Source organism: Meleagris gallopavo, chromosome 8 (genome assembly GCF_905368555.1).
Source record: "Meleagris gallopavo chromosome 8, MGAL_WU_HG_1.1, whole genome shotgun sequence".
NCBI lineage: Eukaryota > Metazoa > Chordata > Aves > Galliformes > Phasianidae > Meleagris > Meleagris gallopavo.
The window spans coordinates 28781593-28809425 of NC_139411.1; the positions used below are offsets into that span (position 1 = coordinate 28781593).

General features: G+C 40.0%; 1 long non-coding RNA gene across 1 annotated transcript; it reads right to left on the bottom strand.

Annotated features, from left to right (window-relative positions):
* Nucleotides 1–265: 265 nt before the first annotated feature.
* LOC146543887 (uncharacterized) lies at nt 266–26870 on the bottom strand. Its single transcript, XR_014884736.1, has 4 exons — nt 23045–26870; nt 19768–19939; nt 9162–9331; nt 266–8275 (listed from the first exon to the last, which is right to left on the bottom strand). It is a non-coding gene; the product is annotated as an uncharacterized LOC146543887 (long non-coding RNA).
* Nucleotides 26871–27833: the final 963 nt, after the last annotated feature.

Here is a 27833-nt window from a genome sequence, read left to right on the forward strand (position 1 = left end):
TATACATTTATCTTTTTTTTTAGTTCACATATCCTATATATACATATGAGGAGAATAGAGCTTATCAGTTCTCGTAACATTTTGTTTTGCTGAAAATGATGAATGTCATTCCATGGAGAGGATTTGCTAGAATACAAATTCTTCCTTTTTTTCTTTTCTTTCTTTTTCTTTTTCTCTCTTTTTTTTTTCTTCCTTTTTAAGCCAAAGCAAGATTTATGAGTGAACAGATTCACTTCCAAGATGAAACAGAAAAACATCTGCAAGATGAGAATTTACTTGCTTTATTAGTGCTATTCTTTCTGCACTGATGAGTAGTAGAGATAATCCCATCCATTACAGACATCCATAACTTTGCTAGCAGACATTCTAACTCCTTGAAGATGCCAGCACAGATCCTGCACCACTGCAACAATTTAAAATAAAAAACAATAGAATAAAAATAGACAATGTACTTCAGGACAGCATTCAGCATAGTTCATATATCATCACTGCCAGGGATTTGTTTTGATGTCATTTACTCTACCTTTACACAGACATAATTAAAGGGATATAAGAATCCTTGAATTGAATGGATTCCAGTAGTGAGTATGGTTATATAAGAAAAAAAAATCTTTGTAGTGTGTAAGTGTTTTTCAGCCTGGTGAAACCAATGATCCAATAACTCTTACTGACTTTTTTCAGAGGGACTTTCCAATCATAAAATGCTTTTCCATCAATACTGAGATTTTTTAAAAATTTAGTTTGATAAAAACAGGCTCAAATTTCACTAAGCACTCTGGTTTTACTTTGCTTCAATCCAATATCTTCAGACCATTTCATCTTTTAACTGTACAATTTAAAATATGTCTGCTTTTCTTATAACATTCTGACATGATCAAGTGGAATGTTTTACAGTGGCCATTTTGCAGTCTTAAAAACAAAACATTCTTCAGATGAAATTCCAATGTCACAGCTTTGACCTTCATTCCTATTCAAAGTGAAAACCATTCCTGTACATCGGGGCTCCCTGCAGGACTGGATGACTGTGTCTGTACACCAAGCAAAGCCCCGTCTCTGATTCTCAACAACTAAACTCCTGGTTGCTTTGAAAACAGGACTAGCATACTTTCAGGAGGAGAATTAAACAAAGTTAAAGCCATCAATAATATACAAGTTGCTTATAGACCAGAAACACCTTATATGTGTTAATTAACATCTCTTGCAAAAAAAATCTACCATGCGATAGAACTACAGAATCATTAGGTTAGACAAGACCTCTATGCTCATAAACTCCAACCACCATCCCATGCCCACCACGCTCACTGACCACATCCTTCATCTCCACAGCTCTTGAACACCTCCAGGGATGGTGACTCCACCACTTCCCTGGGCAGCCTGTGCCAATAATGGCACATGGCAAAGTACCATGTTCTGCAGCAGCAGAAGAGTGCACTGAGCCTGCTGGCCAGTGGAAATGGAGAACACTGACTTCCAAGGGGGATTTTGAAAAAGGCTGAAACAACAAAACCAAGCAGCATTGTTTCAGATCGGAGCAGTGAACTGTTACTTAATGCACAGATATGTTTCCTTTACAGATGTTCTGATGAGGTCAGGGTAACATGTTCATGTGAGTCCCCATATCATGCCTAAGAATATTTATTAGCATTGTGTACGTACCTAGGGACTTTGTAAACAAAATGTCAGGTCTTTTTTTTTTTTTTTTTGTACAGATGGATACAAATATTATCATTTTAAGAAGTGTAAGAATGATATATATACTTGGAAGCATTTTTCAGCCTCAAAACCAAGCTGTCTTGGGACCTAAAAGAGAAATTTCATCATTTGTCCACAAGCAGACTCCATCATGGTACTGCCATAGTCATCTATCATCAGAAATAAATGCTTTTTCCATTCCGTATAGCAAGAGGCCTTTTCAGTGTTCTGTAATCATTAATTGCCAAGCCTGGATGGAATGCATTTGAGCTCCCTACACCTCTCAGTGTCCCGCAGAGCCTTTGGCTAGCTGGGGAAGACCTCTTCCCACCTACTTGGGCTGTGCCAGTGCTGGTGGCGAGGCTGAGGAGACATCCACTTGGCTTTACTCTTGGGCAAAAGGACTTGAGATTTTCAAAGAGGTTAAGTGGATGTCTGGGCCCAAGTCCAGCTGAAATTTGGGTGTCTGCCTCTCTGTGGCTTGTCTGAAAATCCCAGGCTAATACGTTTAGTGTTGTAGAAATATTCTGACTTCAAAAGAGCACGATATGCAACCATAACCACTCAGGGGTTCTGATGCTGATAATGCAGTACTTAGAGGGGACTGTTCATGCTATCCAGGATGATAATACCAGAATTCACAAGAAAGAGCTGTGAGCCTCTAGCACTTACCAGCTGTAATACCGAACAGATTACACAGAAAAATCAGGCAAAAAAAAGTAATATGCTTTCACCTCACAGCAAGAAACGTTGAAGTTCAGGAAGAGGAAATGTGTATTAAGAGAGCAGGTTAAAAATCTACATTATCCCAGACTTTCATGAAATCAAAATGATAGGCACGATGCTAAGTTATTATAATGTATTTATTACCGGAATTGCTTTCATATTTAACTGATTTGGTCCATCTTGAGACCTGTTTTAAAATGCACCACCTTGTCCACCTTTCCATTTTCATATGAAAAACAGGAAAGCAAAAACTAATTTACTCAGGGAGACACACCGACTGTTTGCCCGTTTATCTCTTACAGACCACCCCTCAGTCCAATGTTGACAGTACATGATATTCCATTAATCTGCCTAATGAAAATTTAACCAGTGTTATAAACAAATAATTGGCTATTATCCTCTCAAAGATCCCGAATAAATTACTTCTGCTTATTTTTTTTTCCTCTTCTCTCTCTCTATCTTTCCCCCCCTCTTGCCCCCATGAAAAATCTGTCTCCTGTTTGATGTTGAAAAAAACCTCTATGGCTGCCACTGCTACCACTGAAATCTGGGATGGGCTTAAGCAGATGCTCGAGGAGTGGTCCTGCATGCAGTTCCTTAGGCATGATGCTTTTTGAATGGGACCTGGGCAGTGCAGCCTGGGGCTCTTCTCCCAGTCCATTTCCCTGTGACTCTGCAGTGCCTCCAATTATATCCACATTCTCTCTCTGAAGCCACGCAGTCACATCTATTTCCTCACCTCTCGTGCTGGTCTCTCATTTTTCCTCTGGTGTGCACGCATTGTGGCAGGGTAGGGTGTTTTCCCTTTAACATTCAAACACTATGAACTGTATCTTCATTTATAGCAATTAAAGTGGAGAGGGATTTTAATGTAATGAATCATCCAAGCAGTTATTCAGTAAATGCTACAATGATCTGTCACTGGGGATGTGGTTTTGCCCAGAAAAGCGCTGGCTGCATTCCTCCTCCTTACAGGTGACAGCAGGATCGCAGCACCAGCATTGCCACAGCTTGTCACTGCCATGAGGCCCAGCGTCCTGTACAGCATCCCAGCATCCATGCACACATCACAGCATCTCCTCCATCCTCACTGATCAGTTGGGCAGTGCAAAACCTCTGTACAAGCCAAGGATGTGCACTGAGCTTCTGTTTACCATCAGGAAGACATGAATTATAAATAGTTTTCACAATAAGATGTAAAAGATTATTATTATTATTTTTTTTTTTTGCCAAATAGATCTTTGCAATTTGCAAGGCATCCCTTCACAAAAAAGAAAGGAGCTGTTCTTTAACCATTTGTGAGAGCTAAAGCAGAGCTGAGAAGTACGTTTTTCAGGATGTATCCAAAACACTTTGCATAGATCCCTGCCTCTCTTTTGGGCTGTTCTTCCTTGCTAAACCACCTCAGCATTCACAGACACTTTAGTACAGAGCTGAATAATTAATTTTTTTTTTAATTTTCCATCCGATATGTGTACAGGCAGAAAAAAAAAAAAAAAGCCTAAATAAAAATGTTCCCAATATTTGGCAAACCTAAATAATTAATTTCAGTTTGGAGATTCTTTTGTTTCTTTACTTTTAATCAAAGGAAGACGTTGGCTTCTTAGGAGAACTTGGTGCCATTCATAAATCCACAAGGAGGAGGAGGAGAAGTGGTCACACAGACCCTCTGCAGCAGGCCAGCTGCTGGAGCTCAGCTTTCTGGAAGTTATTGCCACCATGGTAATAAGAGCAGCAAGTCTCTACAGCAAGAAGGCGCTCCTTCTCAACCTACTTTTGTTTACAGCCAAGGATATTTCACTTCTGCTGTCTTTTCATATACCCAGGTCATGAAGGTCTGTGCATGTTCCATCAACCCTGTTGTGAAAATGCATACACCAGAACTGGTGTGGAAAGAGGAATCGTTTCTTCCTAAACCTCGAGGAAAACTCTTTGGGGGAGGAGAGCTGTTCTTACTGCTTATTTGTTTGTTGATTTGGGTTTTCCATCTGTGTCTTTCCACAGCCATGGTGTGCTGTCCCCAAAATGGGCAGGAAACCTAGGACCCAGCCTGGGACCCCTCCTGCCCAGCATTCCCATTTCGACCAGAAAAATGAGAGGGAAACTAGCCCTGCATTTATCTGAAAGTGCTCAAATTAAGAGTAGAAATAAGATTTCTACCATAATGACAAATTAATTCTTCCTTTCATAATTTTATTAAAATAAGCATCTTCTATCTTTTAACTAGACCTGACATATGCTTACATAGATACAACACACCATGTAACCTAATCTGCGAGCAATCTTGAAGCAATTAACTCCTTCTAATCTTTAGCTAACAAAGCCCACCGTGCAAAAGGTCCCCAGAGAACGGCACTCCAAAGGCCGCCCTAAGCTCCCTCCACTATTCCTCTATTATTCGGTGTGCAGGAGCTTATTGGAGTGCTCGGAGAGCAGGGATTCGTTTGAAACAACAAAGATGAATCATCACAGATCATAAGATCTTCATTAACTCCTTATTTCTCTACTAATTAACACAAAAGGAATGACTTGAATGGTTGACAGGCAGCGAATGACCCACAGCTCAGTGGTTAATAGGATGCAAATGATGCCTAATGAGGGTCTCTAGCTGCTGTCTGGGCATCTGGCCTACTATTTTTGTTGGGGATTCAGAACGGGCTTGAGATGAAAACAGTTCAACCAATAACATCAGCTGCAGCTGAGTTCTTACTGAAGTTTATGGATTTGTGAGTCCAACATGCATGAGAATTAGTTTAAACCACTCATCAACAGGTTTGCATCCACACAATGCAACTCCCAAATGAGAAGTCTGTACCTTTCCACAAGGCACAGCAGACACAATTCAATATTTTAAAGGTGTTTTTTTTTTTCTCGCATACTGAAAGTAGTTACTTTATAAATTCCTAACAAATGGCACACAAAGCAGACAGATGCAAAATAATACCGAATGCTGGCCTTTACAACAATTCTTTTAACTCTGTGTCCCTTTTTGGATACTAAACAAACCTGGGTGCTCCATCCATTTCTCCAGAAGCTGTTTCCAGCTGAAGCTTTAAACCCATCACGGTTAATTAGCAGGCTGCCATGATGAGACAGTGCTGCCGGCACCTCTAGGAGCCCCTCACCCACTCCTGGAATCCTTCTGAGCAGTTTCAAGTTGAGCTTTGGATTCAGTTCCTTCTGTGGGATCCTATTCCCAACCCCTCACCCTGCTCCTGGCAGCACCCCTGCACCACCAGCACTGCTCCACTGATGCTGCAGGGATGGGAAATGGCGACAGAACAAGGGAGTGCTCCTATGTCTAAAGATTCTTGTACAAATTTGCTTTATCTTTTCTTCTTTCTGCATTTAAACAGGCTTGCTATTGAGTTGCTATTATTTGAAATACTGCCTTTTATTCTCCTAGCCAAGCGCTGAGCATGACCGGGAAGTGAAATAGATCTGAAGGACTTGAAATGAGAAGTGAAATCTATTTTCATTATGTAGGTGGATTAAGATGTAAAAAATAAATGGAATTCCTTACTGAAAAATATAGAATTGGAATGCAATGATTTTCTCCCCAAACTATAAATTGTTGTACTCCTTTGACAAAGGCAAACATCAAGTATGTTCTTGGGTCCTGGTTTTGAAACATAATAGTTTCCGCTTTGTTTTGTTCAAAGACATTTGAACAGAAAATGCCTTTTCTTTGCTGTAAGCTGTATGGAATAAAGAGGAAAAATCCTATACACACTCCCTGCTTTACCTACAAGCTGTTACTGCACACCGCTTATGTTTCTTATTACTGTCAGTGAGCATCCAGGAAGTGTCAGCCTAAGACCATCCAGCCATACATCATCCCACCCCACTGGATGCCTTCCATGTGGAGCCAAGAAGCAGAGTGTGCAAGCACTGCTGTGCAGTAGGCATACAGAAGCATCACCTTTGCTGGACATGGGCTGCTCATCCCGAGGCACTTAAAGGATTAACGAAATGAAATTGTTTTTGGACTTGCTGCACTCTTGCTTATCTTTTAAATCCATAATGTCCCACGGAAGGCAAAATGTAGTAATTTTAGTCAGCAGCCTCTCATTAATTTTCTACCTTTGGGGGAACATACGTTTCTAGAAAGAGGGGCTGTGTGGAGGCTGAGCTCATCACATCGCTTTGCACTTGAAGAGCTCAGCATGGCACAGAGGAGACAGATGTAACATGCATCAAATGAAAGCTTTCTCAGACTGGGTGCATGTCTGCAGACATACCTATCTTCATACATATATATCTTATATGTATATGTATTTATACACACATACATACAAACCTATAGAGTCATCAGTTTTGAAGATAATCTTTTAGGTTAAGTATTTTCCCACATTAAACTGATAATTATCCCCTCCTTTTCTTTCTCTGTCCCTAGACACCAAACAAGCTGGATTTTTGCTTCATGTATTATTTATGGTGTGGAATTAATATGCAGATTCACAAAAACTTAAAAACTCATAATTATTCATAAAGGGCTTTAAGGTTATTTAGTACATATTTATGAAACTTTATGTTTGCTAGGAACTGTGTTTGAAAGTGCTATGGAAGGGTGTTGACTGAGGTTAATTACTAGCATGGAGAGTAATCTGAAAATGATCAAACTCTTTGAATGAAAATATTTGTCAGTATTTCTGATCTATATTTAAGTGAAGTAATGGACATCAATAGCCTCGCAAATATATTCAGAAATGGCTCTGCAAGAAAGGAGATTTGCATATCTAATGCAAACAACCAATGAGGAAAAATGTCTAGTTAGACACCTTTGATCGCTCAGCAAATGTAATAAATGATAGAGATTTATCCTGCTTGTTGTCCATCCGTGTTATGTTGAGTTATGTTCTTATACAAATATGCTCTCATCTAGAAAATATTAGCACTGATTTAAGGTAGCCAGAATCCTCCCCTCTTTTCTGGAATAGGGCTCAGAAATTAGGTGTGAGCTGTTTGTGATAGCCCAGGTTTCTGCAGAAGTTACTTAGGGTAAGTACAGGCTGTATGTAAATAATACATTATATTGGTTTTATATTTACATAAATCTTTCAATCTTATGCATAATTGACTTTCTTTCTAATCCATTGTGTGCAAAGGTTGAAAACCTATAAAATATGCCATGGGTTACGCTGTGGCAAACAAGCAGCAGTGGCAGCAATTGAGGAAGGCAGAAAACACACAAAATATAATTACAGCTTTGTTCTTACCAAGTGGTATAAATACGCTTAAGTTTGTGACCTTGACTGGTCCTGTGACACGTGCATGTGAGCAGTGGTCAGCAGAAGTAGTCGTATCTCAGCACAGGACACCTCTGGAGTGGCTCTAGAGACTGTTCATGTTCATCCTTTGGTGTTTGAAGGTATAGGCATTACCTATGTTTTGTGCTCATTTACAAGAATATGGTCATCTCTCTTAGTCTATAGGTTAATGTGCTTACATTCCCAAGCAGGCTACATAAGCATATACCCTTGGTTATACGAGCAGCTCTGTCACAACTCAAGTAGGTTGCTCTTTTGGGGCTGTAGAAATAACAACAGTGCTGATGAGTGCAGACCACCTTTCCATTAAAGGCTGTTGGAAATACAGATCGGTGTCACGTTCTTCCACCCTTGGCTTGGTTGTGATGATGCAATGGGCTTTGTCACCAATTGCTGATGCTGTGTCGCCTCGGTGGTCTTCAGCAAGATTCTGCTTGGCATTCGGGGCTTCACTTTCTTTTCCTTCCTCTACAGTGGGTTTGACTGGTTCATTCTTTGCAGCACAGTGGATCCAAATACTAGGAGGTAAATGCGTGGCATCTCCAACCACTGGCATGAAAGATTCACCTTGTTTCTCAGTAGTGAAACTGGAGAGATCAAATATTAGCATGACAAGAGCCAACAACAACTGTATTTCTGCTGTTAAGAGAGACTGTTAAAAAAAAGTGGCACTGCTGCAGGGACCAGTTTGGGCACCCTTGGATTCCTCAGCTGCATCTCTAGGGGCACATGGGAGCCCTGAGTCCATCAGCACCTTTGCAGCTTCTCGCTGGCTCTGCCTCCTGGGGGCCAGCTCTGTATCTCAGTTCCATTCTGGGCTAAAATCACGTAGTACAAATCAAATAACCAAGCCTGGGTCTCGCTGTTCTGTCCCAGCCCTATTCTCATCTCTGGAGCAGAGCTATCAGGATGGGTCCAGGAGGTAGGGGGACGGCTGAGCCCTCAGCAACACAGGGACCATCAGACGGTCTCTTTCTCACGCTCATCATGGAGGAGCAGTCCTTGCCAAAGATATTTTGAAATAAATGGAACAATAATATAGCCATTATAGTTGCCCTAAGTGCAATGACTATAGCCTGGATAGATTTGTAATCTCTTTTAATAAATACATTAAATTATTTGAAATAATGTCCTATTTGCCAACAGCTTATTCCATAAATATATATGGAATATAAAATAGGAGAGATTCCCTGACATAATTAAAATTGTACAGCCAAGTAGGAGGCAGGGAATAGTGTTATCTTTTCAGCTGCAAACTATTTTACAGAAATATTTCTCGCACACAAACCCTCTATTTACCTTTAGGGACAGAATAATTGCATATTGAAAGCAGTGCAGCTCCGAGGAGGGGGGGCTGCTGCCTCCACCTCCCACCCCTTCCCACAGCCAGAGCCCACTCTGTCAGACCATGGCCCCCTCTGCAGTGCCACCAACGTGGAGAAAATCTCACATGCTACAGTAGGATCGATTTACCTTGGAGCAAATATATTGTTCCTCTGCCATGATGGAGAGTTGGCATTGGGTGCACACAGTTCTGAGGTGCTGAGTGCCAATGCCGAAGGTTTTCAGGATGGAGCTGGGGATGGGTTGCTTGTGTTTATCGTCTCCAGAAGTTCCAGTGCTGAACAGGAATGTCTCTTTCCCTGGAGGAAGAGGATGAAGATTACAGCAGTGGGTTTTATCCTCTGTGCAGTCTGGTGTTAGGCAGGATGATGTACGTTTTGTTCAAATGTCCTAATGTCATTGTCCCAAAGGATTAACTCTGCATCACTGAACCCATGAATAATGCAGTAGGTTATTGATTGGATTCACCCTTAACTTTTAATGCATTGGTTTTTGGAGCATTGGGGATTTATGCATGGGACAGCACACCAAAGAATGTAAACGACACAGTTATAGTGCCTTATAATGAATGTTACATCATCCTGTCTATAGGAGCCTATTTATAACAGAGACTTTTTACTGTCCCATAGCAAATTCATTTGGAGTAATGGTCTCCTTGCACTATAAACTGATACGTCAGGCAGTTCTGGTCCAGCTGCAAACCTTTGAGTACCCACTAACATACAAGGCACCATACCAATCTACTGCCTATGTGCACTAATGGGAAATTAGCACAAAGCAGCCAATGTGCTGTAAGCTCACACCATTGCTGTGTGCTGACTTCCTTGCAAAAGCTTTTGCAGGATGAAAACAGGAGGTTAGGAGGGAGGTACAATGGCACAGGCAGGAGGAACAACAGTGTGCATGTAGTGTAAGTGATAGCTGGGGAGAAGAGAAGCCAATGCAAATCTTTGTTTGCTTTGCTGAAGAGGTCACTTGTGGGGCTTTCTCCGAAGAGGCTCGGTTTTGTTTTCAGCTGGTTTTCATGGCTGTGCAGTAGCTGCAAGGCAATGTGATTCCTTAGGGCTTGTGAGCACTTGAAAAAGGAAAACAAACAAGGCAGTGGCATCGTGTTGTGCCCCCTTCCTGTGTGAGTCAGCTGGCCCCACCTGGCATGCCTATCCCCTTCCCTCAACAGGGCACTGAGAACCTAATGCCAAACTGATAACTTCATTCTCTGCAGCAGAACTTGTAGGGCTCTAAACACCTCTTATTTACAGTTTGTAGAATAGGAAAAGTAAGTTGAAAGGAGCCCTCAAAAGTCATCTCATCCAACAGCCAGGTCACTTCAGGGCTAACGTCTATGCATACAATACGTTGCACTAGATTCTCTCATTACCTTCAGTGGGTTTTGGATCTGGTCCGTCTTGCAAATATATTGCAATGTATTTCACCTTAATAAATATATAAATCTATTAATCACATGATGTACAGTTTCACAGAATCACAGAATGACCAGGGTTGGAAGGGACCTCAAGGATCATGAATCTCCAACCTCCCTGCCACATGCAGGCCACCAACCTCCACATTCAATACTAGACCAGGCTGCCCAGGGCCCCATCCAACCTGGCCTTGGACACCTCTAGGGATGGGACATCCACAACCTCTCTGGGCAGCCTGTTCCAGCAAATATTTACAGTTTGGGGAACCATAAATATATAATCCCAGTTGTATCAGAACAAACACCATGCCATAATTTGCCAGCAGACAGAAAAAAAGATCTGTGGGTACCTACAGCATACAGGACACCAATGTTAATTACAGAACTGCGTAACATAAAAACACTTAAGTCTTTACAGGAAATAGTTATTGTATTTCATGTATTACACTATAGTTTAAAAAACATTGCCTGAGGTCACATTAGAGAGAGACAGAAATGAAATCACATTTAAATACTGAATTTGAAGACACTGCTAAATAACCAAAATGGCTGTCATCCGATACAAAGTCTTGAATCTCAATTGCAAAGCTCATTATTATTTGCTAGGATAAACTTTTGAGATGCAGCAATTCCTTGACGTTTCTTACATCCAGATTTAATGAGCAGGGGGGAGCTGACCCTGTATCCCTCCACCTCAGTTAGGCATCATTTTACATCCTCTTGTGCCTATTAGTTGGGCTTCTGCTGTAAGTATGAGTATCCTTGACCTCTGCTGTCCTACTGTTGTGGTCAGAGAGGCAAGACTAGTGCTTTATTATGGAGCTGATCCAGAAATCAGCTGATGTCAGTGGAGAGGCACCCACTGATTTCAGCAGAGTTCGGATTCCCCCCGCATTACGGGCACGTTGGGTTGCATTCTGCACACATGTGAATCGCAAGCCTGTATGTTATTAGATAAGGTCTGCTTCCAGTGCACTGCCAGATGCACTGCTCTCTTTTCCCCTCCGTGTACTCAGCAGATAAAAGATCCAACTGCAAAGAGCTGCTCAGTTCAGAACTCAAGTCTGAACTTCATCAAACGCAACATTTCAGTGTGGGGGATGAGTTTGGGATCCTGCTGCATATAGGAAGCAGCTGGGAAGTTTGGATTTGTGTCTCAAATTCATCAGAACACAATGAGTCCTGGAATGAAGGCCATTTGCAGCATGGGCTGCTTAGTAGCAAAATCTGCCATTTCTTCAAAGCAGAATAATTTGTAGGTGCTCTGCTATTCTCACACCTATTATGCTCATAGCTAATCTGAGAAGCGGAGAATTCAGCTGAAGATCTCTTTGTGGCTTCAGAGAAAATCAAAGCTCTGTGTCAGTTCCCCAGGAGCTGAGCCCTGTCCCACAGCCCCCAGCTTTTATTCCTCATTCAGCCTGTGACACGTGAAGCAAAACGGGCAAATGCAGCACGAGGCACACCGGGCAGAGCATCACTCTGCCTGACCTGAGTTGTTTGATGAGACAGTCACAAAGGCACTTTAACTTTCTGGTCCCTTTAAGGAAGTACATTTTTTGCTATTCTGACACAGAAGCATAAGCTCTGAAATTAATCATATATACACCAAATGTGACACTGTCCACGCGAGAACTGTGGTCAGTCTTTGAACTCATAACAGAGAATGGAGTGTTAAAACAACAGAGGCACTCATAGCAGCTTGGGAACTCCAGCATAATTTAGTCTGAAGTTATTCACAAACATTATCAATATTTCTGAGTTTACACTCGCACCTTTGACTGTTGACATAAAGCATCTAGTCTGGTTCATGCTACTGGTAATGTTTACACTTTGGAATCTATTATGCATAGAAAAATTAGGGATTATCTTTGACCTGGGTCCTACATATTTTTATGCAAAACTAAATAATAGGGTTATTTATTCATTTAATCAATTCCATATATTTGCCATAAGCAGGCCTGCTTTCTTCTGAGGTCATGATCAACATCGTACCGTACTTCTGGGAGGACATATGGCTTGAGTATTAACACAGCCATCCTATGCTCTCATATCTTTTCTCAGGTTAAGAGCAGTGTATGAGTTAATCATTCCATGGCCACATCAAAAGGAAAGTCATTTCTGGGGTAGTCTAGACATGTTTAACTTTTAAACGGGGAGGGTTGCGTATTTGTTAGGAAGGAAAAAGGAAAACCACAACATGTTCTACACTCCAACATAAAGAAAGGATTTTAGGCACAAACGTGCCTGCAGGACCTCTTGCAGACAGCTGTAGGCTCCCTCTGACCACCAGTGCTCTGTGGCAAAAGCCACATAGAAGGTAACTATCACTTTGTAACTGCCAGGAGTGCAGGAGCAAGATGCAACAGGTCATCCTGACATATTTCAGAGCCCACAGTTTTAATCCTCATGCCCTCTGTTGTGCCATATGGTAGCATACCTACCCAGCACTGTCTCAGTTTAAAGATCTTTGCAGAGCTAAAATTCTGCTTTTCCATACACTTACACATTCCCAAGCTGCAGCCTACTACCACATTAATAGACCTGTTTATTTCAATGATATCTGCTTCAGAGGATGTCACCAGTAGCTTTAAAAATTAATGATTGCTAATGACCTGCAGTCCAAGAATCAGAAGCCTAGAGAACTTCATGAATATCCTGGGATAATGAATTAATTCTCTTTTTCACAGTCTGTTTGGCATTGCTGGCAAAAGAGAAATGGAAAGGCAAAGACTGCTGAATATATTTATCCACTTAAATCTATCAGCAAGTGGCTTTAAGGAAAAGGAAAGCGCATTATTTCCTTTTAGATGAATAAGAGTAGGTTTGGTTTGACAAGAAGAGATGTCCTTTCTAATGAGGGATAGTGTATCCTAGAAGTTAGTGCACTTACAACTCTGAATATCACACTAGGAGAAAAAAGATATCATTCATTCAATTCAGGCAAGTGAAGACTAACCAATGTAATTTACTGCACCTAAAAGTCATGCTGATGTTAGCATCTTAATAAAAAAAGCCACAATTTTGCTGTTAGTAAACGCATGAGTGAAAAAGCATTACGACAGACTGTGGGGGAAGGGACAGTTAACATAATGGATACCTGCCACAAGCAACTGGGACCCTGTGAGGATCATCAACATTTAATGGCTGCAGTAACCGTACCCTCTGTCAGCTGATGGAGACTATAGGAGCAGATGGAGCAAATGCTAACAAACACTGCGTACCAAGCGTAACAGGAGACGTGAGAGCTCATCAGGATTATGCTGTGGTTACATTAATTGCCAGGGTACCTGGAAGCTTTAACAAGCATGTTTTTTGCCCCTTTTCTCTTTTGACTAGCAGTTATACTATTTGTTTGTGTTTGAACACCTCCTCTTTTGATATGGAGGTAAGAGCACTCTTGCGGCCAACATCTGCACAACAGAAGGCCCCTTCATCCCTCCCTGGCGGGAGCTACATGTCAGCTCTGAGGCTCCTCTGCAGAGGTTGTAGAGCAGAAGTAAAAGGTAAGGTGTAAAAAAAGTCTTCAAATGTGCATTTAGCAATGAACACGCTAGAGTAGAGATTGTCTGAAGGAATTGGGAAATGTGGATCGTCCAGAAAGAGAGAAGCCATAACCCTTAATAGAACCCTTGTGCAGGTTTCCTGGTCATTGAGCTTCATTTAAAACAAAATGTCTCTTTTGATAGGGAAACCTTAGATTAAATTGAATTAAAACTGTTATACATTTTCTACCAATATGTTGCAGGTGGATACTGATTCCTTCATACTGGAGATGCTCCCCTGAGGTCTGCAGGACAGTCACAGGCTGTTGTGTAGCAGAACAAATGCTGACAGCAAAATTACAGGAGGTGATAGAATAGCTACAGAGGGGAGGGAGGGGAGAACTCTGCTCCTTGCCATTTGTCCCTTGTGGCTACTCCAAAAACAAAGCAAAGAGCAGGTGCAAGAACCACGTCACAGTCCAAAGGTGCTGTCCATACTTACACACTTCTCAACGATCCGAAGAGGAAGTCTGAAAATCAGAATGGACTCAAGGGAAAAATAAAATAGAAATTTCAAGGAAAATATATCTCTCCTAGCCTGGGTAACTGATGCAGATGGATAGTTACCAATAAAATCTATTACTGTGTAATAGGGAAGTCTCAACTTATAGCTTCAAAGACTGAATGTTGTATTTCCTCTTCTCATGATCTCTGGTAGAAGATTCAGTTTTTCACCCTGCAAAGACTGGATTGTGCTTATCAGCAGGGAAAGGCTCTAGGTCTCAATGTGAGCAGTCAAACTTCTAAACATAACTTTTTTTTTAACTAAGGAGAAATAAAGCTGGGCTGGTAACAGTGAAAATAAAACCTAACATTTAGTTTAGAGAGTCACCATCTGTAAAAACAGGTAATTCCATGATGTTAAGTCCTTGGAGGATTATTCAAAATAATGGAGTCTCAATCCATTTTTCAGGATAGCCAACTTAGGAAGGGGTTCCACTTTTTCTTTTTCCATCTGCTCACATAGTCCATGAAATGATTTGTGCATGCATGTTTCATCAAACAAATATTCCAGTGCCTTTACAATAACAAGTAGACTACAACAATGAATGTACCTCTACCAGTCAGACCAGCACATGACACTGATGTTTACTAGAGCGTGCTGTATGAGACAAATTCTGTCCTTTACAAAAAACAGCAAATCTAAATGGCATTTTTGGAGTTACTTTTCCATACTAAATTAGGCATAATTAATGAATGTAGTTCCATTGATGCACAATAAGATTTTTTAAAACACCCAGGAGTCTTCAGACTGATATGATATTATGCTTGTTCTGGTCTTAATATTATTGTTTCTGTCTCACTCTAGGTTACTCTCCAATGTTTATTATTAATTCAAATTCTCACTATTAAAGAGAAGATATCCATATGGTTGACGTGCTGCTCTGTATGTTCATAAGTTCTCCAGCGTTTTGATTAACACTGACAGAAAACCCTTTGAAAACATATGGCCCTATATACATCCTGTCATTTCTAATAATAGGGTACATTCTTCAGTACATTTTCTTAAGAGGATGAATTCAGTCATATTTTAGAAACATGCTAATACTTTGTTAATTAGTGCTTTGAGGTCAGGGGAAAAGAAAAGACTGAAGGAAAATAAACTTTTCCTTGAGCAGACACCATAAGCACTGTAGATAATTTGTGCAATAGAAAAACGTGATATCTATGAGTAATGGTCTCTATATACAGCCAGATTTCTTAAACCAATTAGCTTCTGGCATATTCCTGAAGATATTCTTGCTCTATTTGATATGCCAGACCCTTCTAGCTTTAGCATGAAGACTGATTTCGATGCTCATTTCACTGATTAGGTCAGTATTTTGTTTCTGGTCTTGAATTCCTGTATTTATACAAATTGTTTCCCTTTTCTAACACCTTTGGGAAATGCCAGGATCCCAGCAGTGTTCTCCCTCACACAGGTTGATCTGACACCAAACCTAGTGGAGCTATTGTTGCCCTAAATTCACATTGGCTTATGTGGTAATCTGGCACTTTTACAAGTTAGAATTTGTCACCAAAGACCATTTCTGCCTTTTCTGCTCTGTTGGGCCCTCAGTCCATTGTTTGCACTACAACTGTGGAAGCTCTCACCTCCACGCTTTCCTTTAACCACCTCTTTCCTCACATAGCTGCTTTTGCTACCATTATCAGACACTCTGGCTCCTCATTAGTTCACAGAGAAGCTGCTCAGACACATATTCTTTAGTACGAAAATTGAGAATTAGTCCTTACAAAACTCCATATCTGAATATTATTATAGATAAGTTTCTCCAAGTCCATCATATTTCTCTTTTCTTAACTCCTCTTGAAGAGAGTATCAGGTAAAATTCATGGTCTTGGTTTGTAGGGAGGCAGGAGAAGCCCAGTGCATCTGAGAGGCATGGAAAATTGCAGGATAAGGAAATTGACACTCCCACTCCATGCAGAGCTTATCTCTGGAAGGACCATCAAGACAAAGGGAATAAATAAGATTCAAAGTACGCATGCCTTCCATTCCAGCACATTTTTTTGATTTTTCCTTACTCTATAATGCATGTGAATTGTATTTGTGTAAACAAAGACACCCAACCAAGCACCTTTTAGATAGTGGAACATCATCTTGCATATGTAATATTCTTTTTGGAAGGTAATGGGAAAATGAATGAAACATTTCTAATAGAGATTAGCAATGTCCTTCAGAGCTCATCTGAAACAAACAGGACAGTAACATCACAAGAACTGGACAAGGTCAGAATCCTCCAGCGTTGATGGAAAATCACAATTCAAACAATCAGAAGCATATTGATGGTCATGTTGCCAAAGTTCTCTGTGCTTTATGGTGGAAAACTTTTGCCCTCCTCAGCTGATACACTGAAAAGCATAACAAATTTTGTTTCCTTGTGGTCAAGTCAGATAAAACACAATCTTTTACACTTTGCTTTACACCGATACTTTGTGCTCACCTTTTCAGAGCTGCCCAAGATCCCTACCTTGCTTTCTCAGAACCTGAGAGACTGAGTGCTGTCATACCAGCGACGTACAACAGCCTTCCACGTTGCCACTCACTGCTAACAAAACTGTGCCTGTGCTATGCTGTTTATCTCATGATACTCCTTAAATTACAATACTGTTATTTTACTTTTTAGCTTTGGTTTTACATTATTTAAACTCCTGCACATGATACTGAAAACTTGAAGACTGTTATCAGTCTAGGAAAAGGGTATTAAATGGAAGAGATTAAGCTTTTGGCCTGAGTCCAACAAGCACTTAAATGCTTGAGTAACTTTACTCCCATGAGTAGTGTCTTTGAAGCCAATGGGACCAGTCATGCATGGAGGAGCAATGCTTGTGCATGACATGTGGGAGCTGGCAGTGCTGCACGAAGTTCAGAACTGGGGCCTGTGCTTAGCAAGGTGTGCATGCCCAAATTCATAACTCAGGAATGTATTATACATGCTCACTATACTTTTTCTAACGATCACAATTTTATTACTACATTTTTTCTTCCAAGTCTAGGAGATGTTACTCTTTTTTTTTTTTCTTACCTATATGTCAGATTTAGAGAGTCAGGTTACAGTTTTTTGGAGATAAATAAGTAAATAATAAAAAATAATGCTTCAAAAACACAAGAATACTTATTTCATTATAAGGAATGAGTCCTGGAAATGCCTAGCCCAGTTTTCTTCAGGCTATCAGAAAAAGGGAAATAATCCTAAAAAGTGTGCTGAAATGACTCTCCTTCCCCCGCAGAAGCATCATCAGCTTTTCTACACCCTCATCTTTCCTGTCACAGAATTAGCTACTGTTTCCACCATTTACATCTAATATAAAAGACACAATCTCTGCACAAACTTATCAGAAGAAAATGAGACCACGAGATACCTGAACTAAAACTTCTGATGCCTGATCTAATTCAGCATAATGTACTGTAAGCAGAAAAGCCCTACTACCAATGCACATGGTAGCAATGATGAGAAAGGCCATGCAGGCATCTAAAATCTTACTGTTCTCCCCCTGGGGACTCATGGAAAACTTCCTGCTTAGAACTTACCATCTTATGCAATAGGGCATCATCTATAGCTCACGCTGTTGGGGCTTTGCAGAGTTAAAAAGTAATGAAAAAGTGATAGGTTGGCCCTATCATAGTGTCCCTCACAGTGCAGTAATATACTGCAGTGCAGTTTATTTGTTTTGTTTCTTGTTTTTAAATCCGCTTTTAAGTTGCCTAGTTAATTCCTATAGAAACTTGCTAAAAAGGAAGCTCTATTCGCAGACTGCTAAGCAGATTTTCCTTTGCCAGTATATATTTGCAAGATGGAGTGGTCTTATATCTAGCTGGCTGAATAAGGAGAAGAAAAAACAAAATGCCTACAAAACTTATTTCTGAGGATGATCAAGCTCCCTGCTATGGATCGCAGGGCCTAATTGGCCAGATATTTGTTTCCTAGCTATTAATACCTGCTGAATGTTTTAAGCCCATAGTAATTCAATATTCAGGCCAAGTCTAAAATAAACCTTTTACTTTCTTTTTTCCCTTCTGATTATTTTCATTAAAGATATTTTTGTCTTCAATCTTTCATTTCAATCTTGGCCTTTCAAAAGGCCATCTTCAACTTTAAAAGCAGTCTTAATTACTAGACAGTTTGTCTCCTACTTGGCAACATAATACAAGATGTGGAAACTGAATGCAGGGTCCAATAAACTCATAGCACTGTCCTGGAGAGGCAATAGGGTGCTGTACACAGCTAGAAGGAGGAAACAATTAGTATTATGGCCCATTAACAGATTATCACTCCCAGTCCTTCAGGTGTAAAAGCGCTAGCACAAATTGTCAAAGTGGTGACTAAGGACAGAAATGTACTGACTAGCTTTCAAACAGAAGCCAATAGATTTAGTGCTTCACTCTGATAAAGTTCATAGGATTTTGAAGGATTTTGGTTTTGTTTGAATAACTCTGGGGTGAATGAGCTGCATACCTCTATCTGCATCTTTAGAGCAACTCTCTGCCTTTAGAAGGGGAGAGGGGGGGATCCTTTTCATTAGCTCTTATGATAAAATGAAGGAATGTAAACCAATGTAATTCTGTCACTGGGGAATAACATAAAACCATTACCACAATTTGAGTCCTACATTAAGCTTTAAAAAGATCTGTGGAACAGTAGTTTTAGGTGTTATGGACCAGGTCCTATTTGTAGAATGATGACATGATTTCATCTACAAGGAAAAAAAAATCAAGATGAATCATTTCAAGAAAAATGTATGAGGGGGGATTTTAAAAACAAAACAAAACAAAACAAAACAAAACAAAACAACATAGATGGAAAGAAAACCTATAAGCGAGGAAGAACTGAAAGCAGCGGATGTAAAAGCAATAATATTTTCCTGCCCTCCTGAAATGTACTGATATTATAAATGGGGTGGGGATGCAGCTCTGCTGTGTCACTGGCTTTTGTTCTCAGATTAAATAATAGGAAACAATTTCTTCTTAGAAAGAGTGGCAATGCATTGGCATGGGCTGCCCAGAGAAGTGGGGAAGTCAACATCCCTGGAGGTATTCCAGAACTGCAGAGATCCGGCACTGAGGGCCGTGGGCAGTGGGCTTGGTGGGGGTGGGCTGGGGTTGGACGTGGTAATCTTAGTGGTTTTTTTCCAACCTTTGTGTTTCTATGCCTTACTCTAGGAAGGAAAAGGCAGCCATCAGCAACACGAGTAGGATTCCTTCTTTAACACAACTATTGAGCTAACAAAGCCTGCTTCCCTGAAGGCGTTATGGCCAAAGAGCACGTACCTCGTTTGAGGGATGCCAGAACCCCATTGTGGCACAGACTTCTCAAAAGCACAAGGTCTTCCACACCTGTAACACTCCTGGCTGTGAAACACCTCTAAAAAAGCCACCGAAAACTTCTATACTCCTCTTCCTGGTCCAACTGGACAGTAGACTTTTTTCTGTATTCACCACCCTACATAGAAAGAAGAAAATAAGGCATCAAATAATCAGCAAAGTCATCAGGTTGGATGTGCTATGGAGCAGAGGACAATTATTATACATATGCAGTTTTGCAGGAGAACTTTGCCTTCTTGCCCTGCTTCACAGTGTTAAGGTATTTATTTTCTCAGCCTACAGGATGATGGAGAAGTACATACATTGTAATGTGAAGCCTGATCTGGGTAAGAAAAGCTCTCATGATTTCCTAAAAATACAGTGGAAATTGTAATGTATTGTCTTATTTCGTTCTCTGAGTTTAGCTGGCTTTGGGGATTTTGTGGTGGATTTAAACAAAGCTTTTATACCGAATGTTCTGTTCTTTAGAACATTAAGGTGTACGGCAGTCATAAGCTACCAGGGTACACACCTTTATTTCCAAGAAACAACATAAGACATTAGCACAGAGATGCAAAAAGAGCGTTTATTTCTGAAGGACCTCGGAGGAGGACATGGCAGAGATGTGGTGAGAACTCCAGAAAGGGCTGTGCATGTCCTTTTTATGTACTGCTCGCAGATTTTTCTCTATTCTTCATGACACTGTTCATGTAGCCAGGGAGGAGGAAGGGAGAGGGGTGAAGATGCTCTGCTCCAAGCATCTAATTTACTTTCTGCTTGACAGCCATGCTCTTTATCTGTTCATTGAGGAACTGTGCTGCTCCAAAGGGCAGCTCAGAGCAGCTGTACCATGTCTCTGATGTCAATTGCCCCCTGACTGACAGCTGTCAAGTGGTCTGTCACTAACACCAGCATATCAGAAACATGCCACGCATCATTCGTGGAACAGAAAGCATTGTGGTAGAGCAGTTTTAATGATGGAACAAAGATTTGATTTGATTTCTATGTTATGACCATGATAGTGTTAATCCTATAAAAATATAAAACATCCAGAATTTCTCTCTAATAATTGTAAACACTGCTTCCTTTGTCAACTTTTAGATTTATTGGAACTTATTATAGAGCTAGACTTTATTGTATTTGCTTATGATACCACAGTAATCTTTTCCCAGGCTTTCACTTTATTTTGTTACATTTATCTAGCAAGCCAGATTCACACTCCCACAGTAACCATATGGAGAAAAGCCACAAAAGCTGTTAAGTACATTTAATTACTGTTTTGATGAGCTCATATTTTAATTATGTTTATTGATTCTGTGTGTGTTGAAATAGTTTTAGCATTTCAAGAAAAAAAAACTGGAATCAATATACTGTAATTACTGGGCATTTTGTAATTTTTCTGTGTAATTAAAACTTTCATATAATATTTTTAACACTTTTTACTAATCCTTCAGCTGTGGTTGGCTGCATTTCCTTCTGTGTTTAGGTGAGCTTTAGTTTTCATTCTACCACAATGCAAAGCTAAGTTCAGGACTAAACATCATTTCTATCAAATGCTTTCTTTCTTTAGACCTTCCTAGGAGACCCAACACAATATGTGTATGGTCTTTACTAACAGAGTGCTGCTGCTGATGGCACAGTGGTACAGTTGTGACTGTGGAGCAATTACGACAACACTGGTTAGCACTGCAGCAATGGATGGGTGGTTAAGACAGCTAAGAAAGATGTCTTCTGGCATAACTGCATCTCCCTGCCCTATATATTTACAAAAACAGATATTCTATCTAAAATACTAAAACATATTTTTTGACTTCAAAAACATCCATTGGCTTGTATTCAGTTAGAAAATCATTTAAAACTGTTTTGCATTGTTGTATCTAATTTACCTTTGGATGGATTTGAAATTTTGGATGATGAAAATTCTAATGAAGATAGGAAGGCAGAGGGACATGATGCCCTAGTGTCATGAACATCAAACACTTTTTGTTAGGAAACAGGACAACTTTTATGTCATGGTGAAAGAAAATGAGTTTGGACACAAATTCTGTCTGAAAACAGATACAACCACACGTTTGGTAGCAGAGTGGTGGGAAGTCAAGTAGACAGCCAAGCTTTGAAAGTGCAGTATATCATGATGAAGAAAAGCATTTTCCTCCGTGGGTTAACCCGCATGAGAGAAATAAAAAGGATATCTGCATAAGTAAATTAGATGTAACTGATTTGTAAATCCCAGACTGCTCTTGGTCTTACACACTGCATGCCAGTTGACCTAGATGGAAGAGCCTGGTAAGCAGGTCCTGTGGATAGGAAGAGAAGTTAGCAATGGCAGCAGCAGCACTTCTGTCAGGGGGACCTGAACAGATACCAACATCTCAAAGTTGTGACTGAGTTTTGAAATTTCAGAATTTCTTATGTGATGAAAATCGCATCTCCAAAATTAACCCTGAAGTTAGTAAACATGAAATTGTGAGCTTCAGACCTTTCCCTTTTTTTCCTGCATTTTTCAGTAGTACTAAAATCAAGTAGTGTCAAATTGTTTGACCAACAACTCAGTTTTTTTTTATTTGTACCCATGCAAAAAAAAAAAAAAAAAAAAAAAAAAAAAAATCCAGTCAAATGTTTGTATTTAAACATGCAGAAGCATCATTTTCACTCTTTTCAGTATACTTTTGAGTCTCTGACAAAATACTCTGTGCTCCTGGCAGTCAAACTGCATTTGTTACATGGAGAGCTATTCTTAAACCATTGTACTCTTGGTTCTCAGTCTCAATCTTAAATTACCAATGAGAAAGTAATATCTTTTCTGTGGAACTCATCTTAACTTGACCTCAGGCATACAATGTTAGGAGGGCTGGAAACTGGGTGCTGGCTGAGAAAAGAGAAAGGACTTCATCTATTTTAGTACTGTATATTACCTGAGGGTCACAAGATTACTGTGAGAAGGGGCAGAATGCACGACTCTGACAACAAAAAGAGATATCATGAGCTGAAAGAGAATATTTATGGGAAAAAAACCATGATAGCAACAAGTAGAATTACCTGAAAGAAAAGTAGGAGGAATAGATAGGAAGAACACAAAAACAACACGTAACTGTCTGTTTGGAATGAGATAGGCCAGGATTAGAGGAGGTTTGAGTGTCATCTTGACCTCTAGAGAACAAGCAGTGGAAGAGGAGAAAGGAGTGAAATAGCATGGAGGTACAGAGAAGCAGAAGACCCATTTGTTTCTTCTCAGAGCACTTACCATGAGGGTGAACCTTGGCTTTGGGCAGCTGTCCTTGCTACGGACCTGAGGAGCCCACAGGAGTTACCAGGAGCCAGAGCTGTCAAATTTGCAGTGGTTTCCATGGACACAACGAAGGAGAAGGTCTGTCCTGAGCATCTTGGTGTTTGTAAAGGGACATCAGATTCAGCATTCCCAAAAGTTGATGGGAACCATCTCCTCTGATATCAGTCAGCAATGTTTACATCAACCTCTAAAGTATTTTTAGACAGCCTTGTTTGTGACGTTCATGATTTGTTGTTTATTAAGAAAAATTTTCAAGGATAATAGAAATACTTTACTTTAGAAAGGCTGCTCTGCTCTTTGGTCACATACATAATAACACTTATTTGAGCAGTGTGCTACTTAACCATTAGGTGGTAGAACTCCTTCAAAATGCTTTCCATCTAAGGAGCAAAGACTCATTTACAAACTTCTTTGTAACAGCACATAATGTAATTGACAGATCAAAATGGTTCCTGCAGATCTACAGATCTGCTATAACTCCAGGCTACTCAAGAGAGCAGCCACATATCAGAAAATCTTTAGAACATTGGTAAACATGTAAGTACAGCACATATGTTTCTCAGTTCAGTAACTCAGCTGTTTCATCTGTCTCTTTTTGCTCAACATTCAGACCCTTGAGAGTTTCTACCCTGGTTCCAATTTGGCAGTTTCACACACATAAAACTCAAGTTCATGTAGGTTTTGTGAGCCAACAGTCAAAAATAAGATATTCATTTTTGCCTTTTTTTTTAATCTCTAATCAGAAAAAGAATTATATTTTTAGGAGAAACAGAATCAGGCCCTTTTCATTTTAATTAGTAGAATGGTTGCTTCAAGGGGAAGTTTTGAGAGTCTTTCTATGGTCTCTGTCATTAGACCAAAATGAGATCAGTAATACTGGTGAACCAATCATCTATGAGGACCATGAGATGACTGACTCACAGTTACATCAGAGAGGGCAGTAAAAATTATATTTGTCCTCTGATAACCTCCTCCTGATGTTGCTTACACTTGGTGTATTTAAGTAAGTGACAAACTGAACAACTGCCAGAAGAGGAGTGGACTGAAAGCCCTGCACACCTGAGCTCCCCCTGGATAACTGCACCTGAGTACTTCTGCTGTCATGAAACAAATTTGCTGATTTAAACTTGGGGCTGCTGCAGATCATTTTTTTTCTTGCCTATGAGATAGGACTACAAATTTTGCTTTGTAAAAGATTGAGTCACAGGCAGGTTGACTCACTTTAGCAAACAAGAGGTTAAGAACATTAACAAGATGTCAGCTTGGTTCGTTAGCAAGGGAACCTGTTGATTTGCTTGCTGAGTGCCTATCAGTTGAGGGCCACTACTGGATCTTTTTTTTTTCCTCCACTTGACTTATCTGCTGAAAGCAGTCATGAGATGTTTAAAAAGAAGAAAGATGGGGAGAGAGAAAAAACAGCAAAGCCAAGTCTAATTATCAGAGGTGATAGCAACAGAGAGTAAAAGATACTTCTTTAAGGTCTCACATATGGATGAATCTGTAAACCACAGACAGAATGGAACATTTTGCCAAAGCTGCTAAATTCTTTTTGACATTGGATTCTGTCCAAAACGGATTCTCTTGTTCATACTGATGCCTCAGACAAAACAACGCCAACCAAAAACACCTCAACATTAAAATTATAGGGCACAGCCTCTGCTCCATCAAATTCCACCCAAACTTAGGAGGACAAGAATGGTGGAAGAGCAGCATTAGGATTTCAGTCACTTCCATGGGACATTTATCTCCCCTGACATATACAATGCCTTGAAAAACTCACATGCAAAAGTGTAAAGGGTTTTGCCTTCACAAGAATTGTGTAAAAACAAAGAGAAATTCAAACAGAACAAGAGCTAGGGATGATGTGGTTGGACGTGTTTGCCACCTGCAAACACCTTGCAGGCAGACAGGCTGGCACAAATAGCTGCTGCCTTTACCTGGAGTTCGCTTTGCTGCGTACCTCTCCCCCATCTCCCAGCCACTCAGACTGGGTCATGGGGGAAGGGGAAATCAGAGTGTTCTTGATTATAGGGAGAAATCAGAGAGGTTACAAAGTTTCACTTAGCTTTAGATTAGTCTAAATTAAACAGAATGGCCTGGTGAGGGGTCTCAGCCTGTGGGGCAACCTGATAGTGAAGCTAGAATCACAGTCTATCTATGTTCTAAATTGATGGCAATGAAAATAATACTCCCCAGACACAAAAGTACACTTGTTTTCAGATTAATGCATCCTGAATGTGAGCTTTTCATCTCCTTTCTGAATGAGTTAACGTGTGCTCGTTCACCTTGGCCAGAAAGTGAACTGCAGTTTCATTATTTGAAAACGCATTTGTGCTGAAGTCCATCAGGTCAGAAGCTTGGGAAGATGAAAACAGCTTTCCACAGGCTCTCATTTTGGGAAAAGCCATCCACCCTGGGATGCCAAATGCATGCCCAATGCACTCCTCCATCTGCATGGTGTATTTGAGCTGTAATTGAAACAGCCAACACCTAGCTGTGCTCAGGCCTGGTCTAAGGATCTCCAGTGGCTCTCTGCAAGGACAGATGATGCATCTGAAAAACAATTTGTAGCACAACTTGAGGAGCTGCGAGCGCAGTCAACTCATGTGAGCACTGCAATTTCCCCCTTAGAGAAGAGTGTTGCTGCCACTGTGCCATAGTGCCAGGGCCTGCCCTTATATCAATTAATTCCTGCAGAGCACTGTTAATCAACGCGTGTAGTGGACAGTGATTTTAGAAATGTTCTAGCTTCATTTTTGTGCTTTCTAAATTGCTTTAGTACAGAACTAAATTATTCCTGGACTAATGGAGCAACAAACTGTTGAGTAGTTTTAGATATTGCCTTTTCAATAGCAGAATGCTGTATTTTTCTCACCTCCCTCTAGATTTAAGGCATAAGATAGAAGATAGTTGTAAAATACATCTGTCAAGATAAACTGGAAACTATTCTGCTTTCTGCAACTAGGAGAAAGATTAATCTAACTTATACACATGCTCTGCCACACTTAGCTTCAGTTCCACTTATTCTTTCAATAAAACAGAGAGCTGAAAGAGAAAAAAATAAAGTTGGATTGAAAGACAAAACAGCATTATCAGTTCATTCCAAAAGATACATTTTGATACTGTCAAAACATTTTCAGATGTTCTGGCTGGCAATGCTTGACTTGTAAAGTACTTCAGTTCTGACAGACGGTGTGTTCTTATGTCTTGGGCATGATTTCATCTAAGTTCCTCCAGTCTGCACTCATTTTATATTTCTTGTGAACAGCAGAATACCCAGACTTACAGGACTTATTTGTAATAAGTTCTTCACTGCTGTTGTAACTGTTTGCAAACTTCCCAAGCACAACTGATGCCAACACCATTCAATCAGAAGATCCATGCTTGGCTGAGTTCATTCATATATATAGACCAAATCTGCTTTATCCAAGCAGTAGTTTGTTATCTCCCTGCTCTCTGTGTGCACTAAGAGCACTAATTTCATGTATGCAATATGAAAGAAAAGCACCGGGACTGCTTGTTGTAGAGTTCTGACAAACTGCAGTGGGTTCATTGAATCCTACCTTCCGGAAATCTCTTCATCCTCTCATGCTGATGCTGCAGATGCAGTTCCTGGACATGGGATATTGCTGTGCACTCATAACCATCATCTTGCTAGTTCCACAATTGGTTGTATTTTTTTTTTTTTTTTAAATACCTATGGATTTAAAAACAAATACTATGACATTGTAAACTCAAAGATGCACTCACATTTGGAAGAAAGCTGTTAAATAATCGTGTTTTTCTTTTCCATGACACATACTGAGAAAAAAAAGCTCTATCTCAGCTATGGAATTCCCCCTCATAGGGTTGCATTGCTGTTCAATCCAGGAACACCAGTATCTGAGTTTACATCAGTGAAAGTCCTGGCTGGAAACAAGCACATTTTGCTACAGGACAGAAAATAAAGGCACGATTCAAATTCCTTCGCTGGAAAATCATAGAATATCATAACCCAAGATCACAAACTCTTCACAAATATATGAGTTGAGGATGTTTTAAGAGGTTTCTGTGAACTATTAGTCTATTGTGGTCTGTTTAGTGATTCCTCACATCATAGGGTACATCTCATAGTTGTCTTGAAAAGCCTGGAAAACAGTCACATAAACAGAATGGATCCAAAATTATCTTAATAAAAGCAATTTATTCAAGGACTAAAAATATCTAGAATGAGATACTTGTAACTTAGCAGCCATGTAAAACATCAGATGTCAAATTCTCACTTGGCAGGTCAGTTTTGACACTGTCACATACCAGTAATTTCTTTCTTCTTCTGTTTCATGTCACCAAAGCCCTCTGATCAGAGCATACAGTCATATCCAAAACCAAACAACCTCCCCCAGAAATCAAGATCGAAACAACAAGGCAAGTATCACTTCAGAAATATTTTATGTTGTATCTTAGGAAGGCGTATGCAGGTATATAAGAGTTTCCTTCTCTCCATGGAATTTTCTTTCCCTTTCCAACTTGTGACCGGGTGAACCACTGTCATCTAGATGTTTTTATCCAGTTAGATTTTTAAGACTTCACTTTATCAATGCTTAAAAATAAAATTACAACCACAAATAAAAACGTTAAGGCATTTGAACTCACCAGAGCTTTGGAATGCTGGTTAAATTTTAAAATCTAACAGGTTCAACAAAAATCACCATTCTACTTGCCAAGTACTTTAAAAAAGTTTTAGAAAGTAGGAGCATTGTAGAAT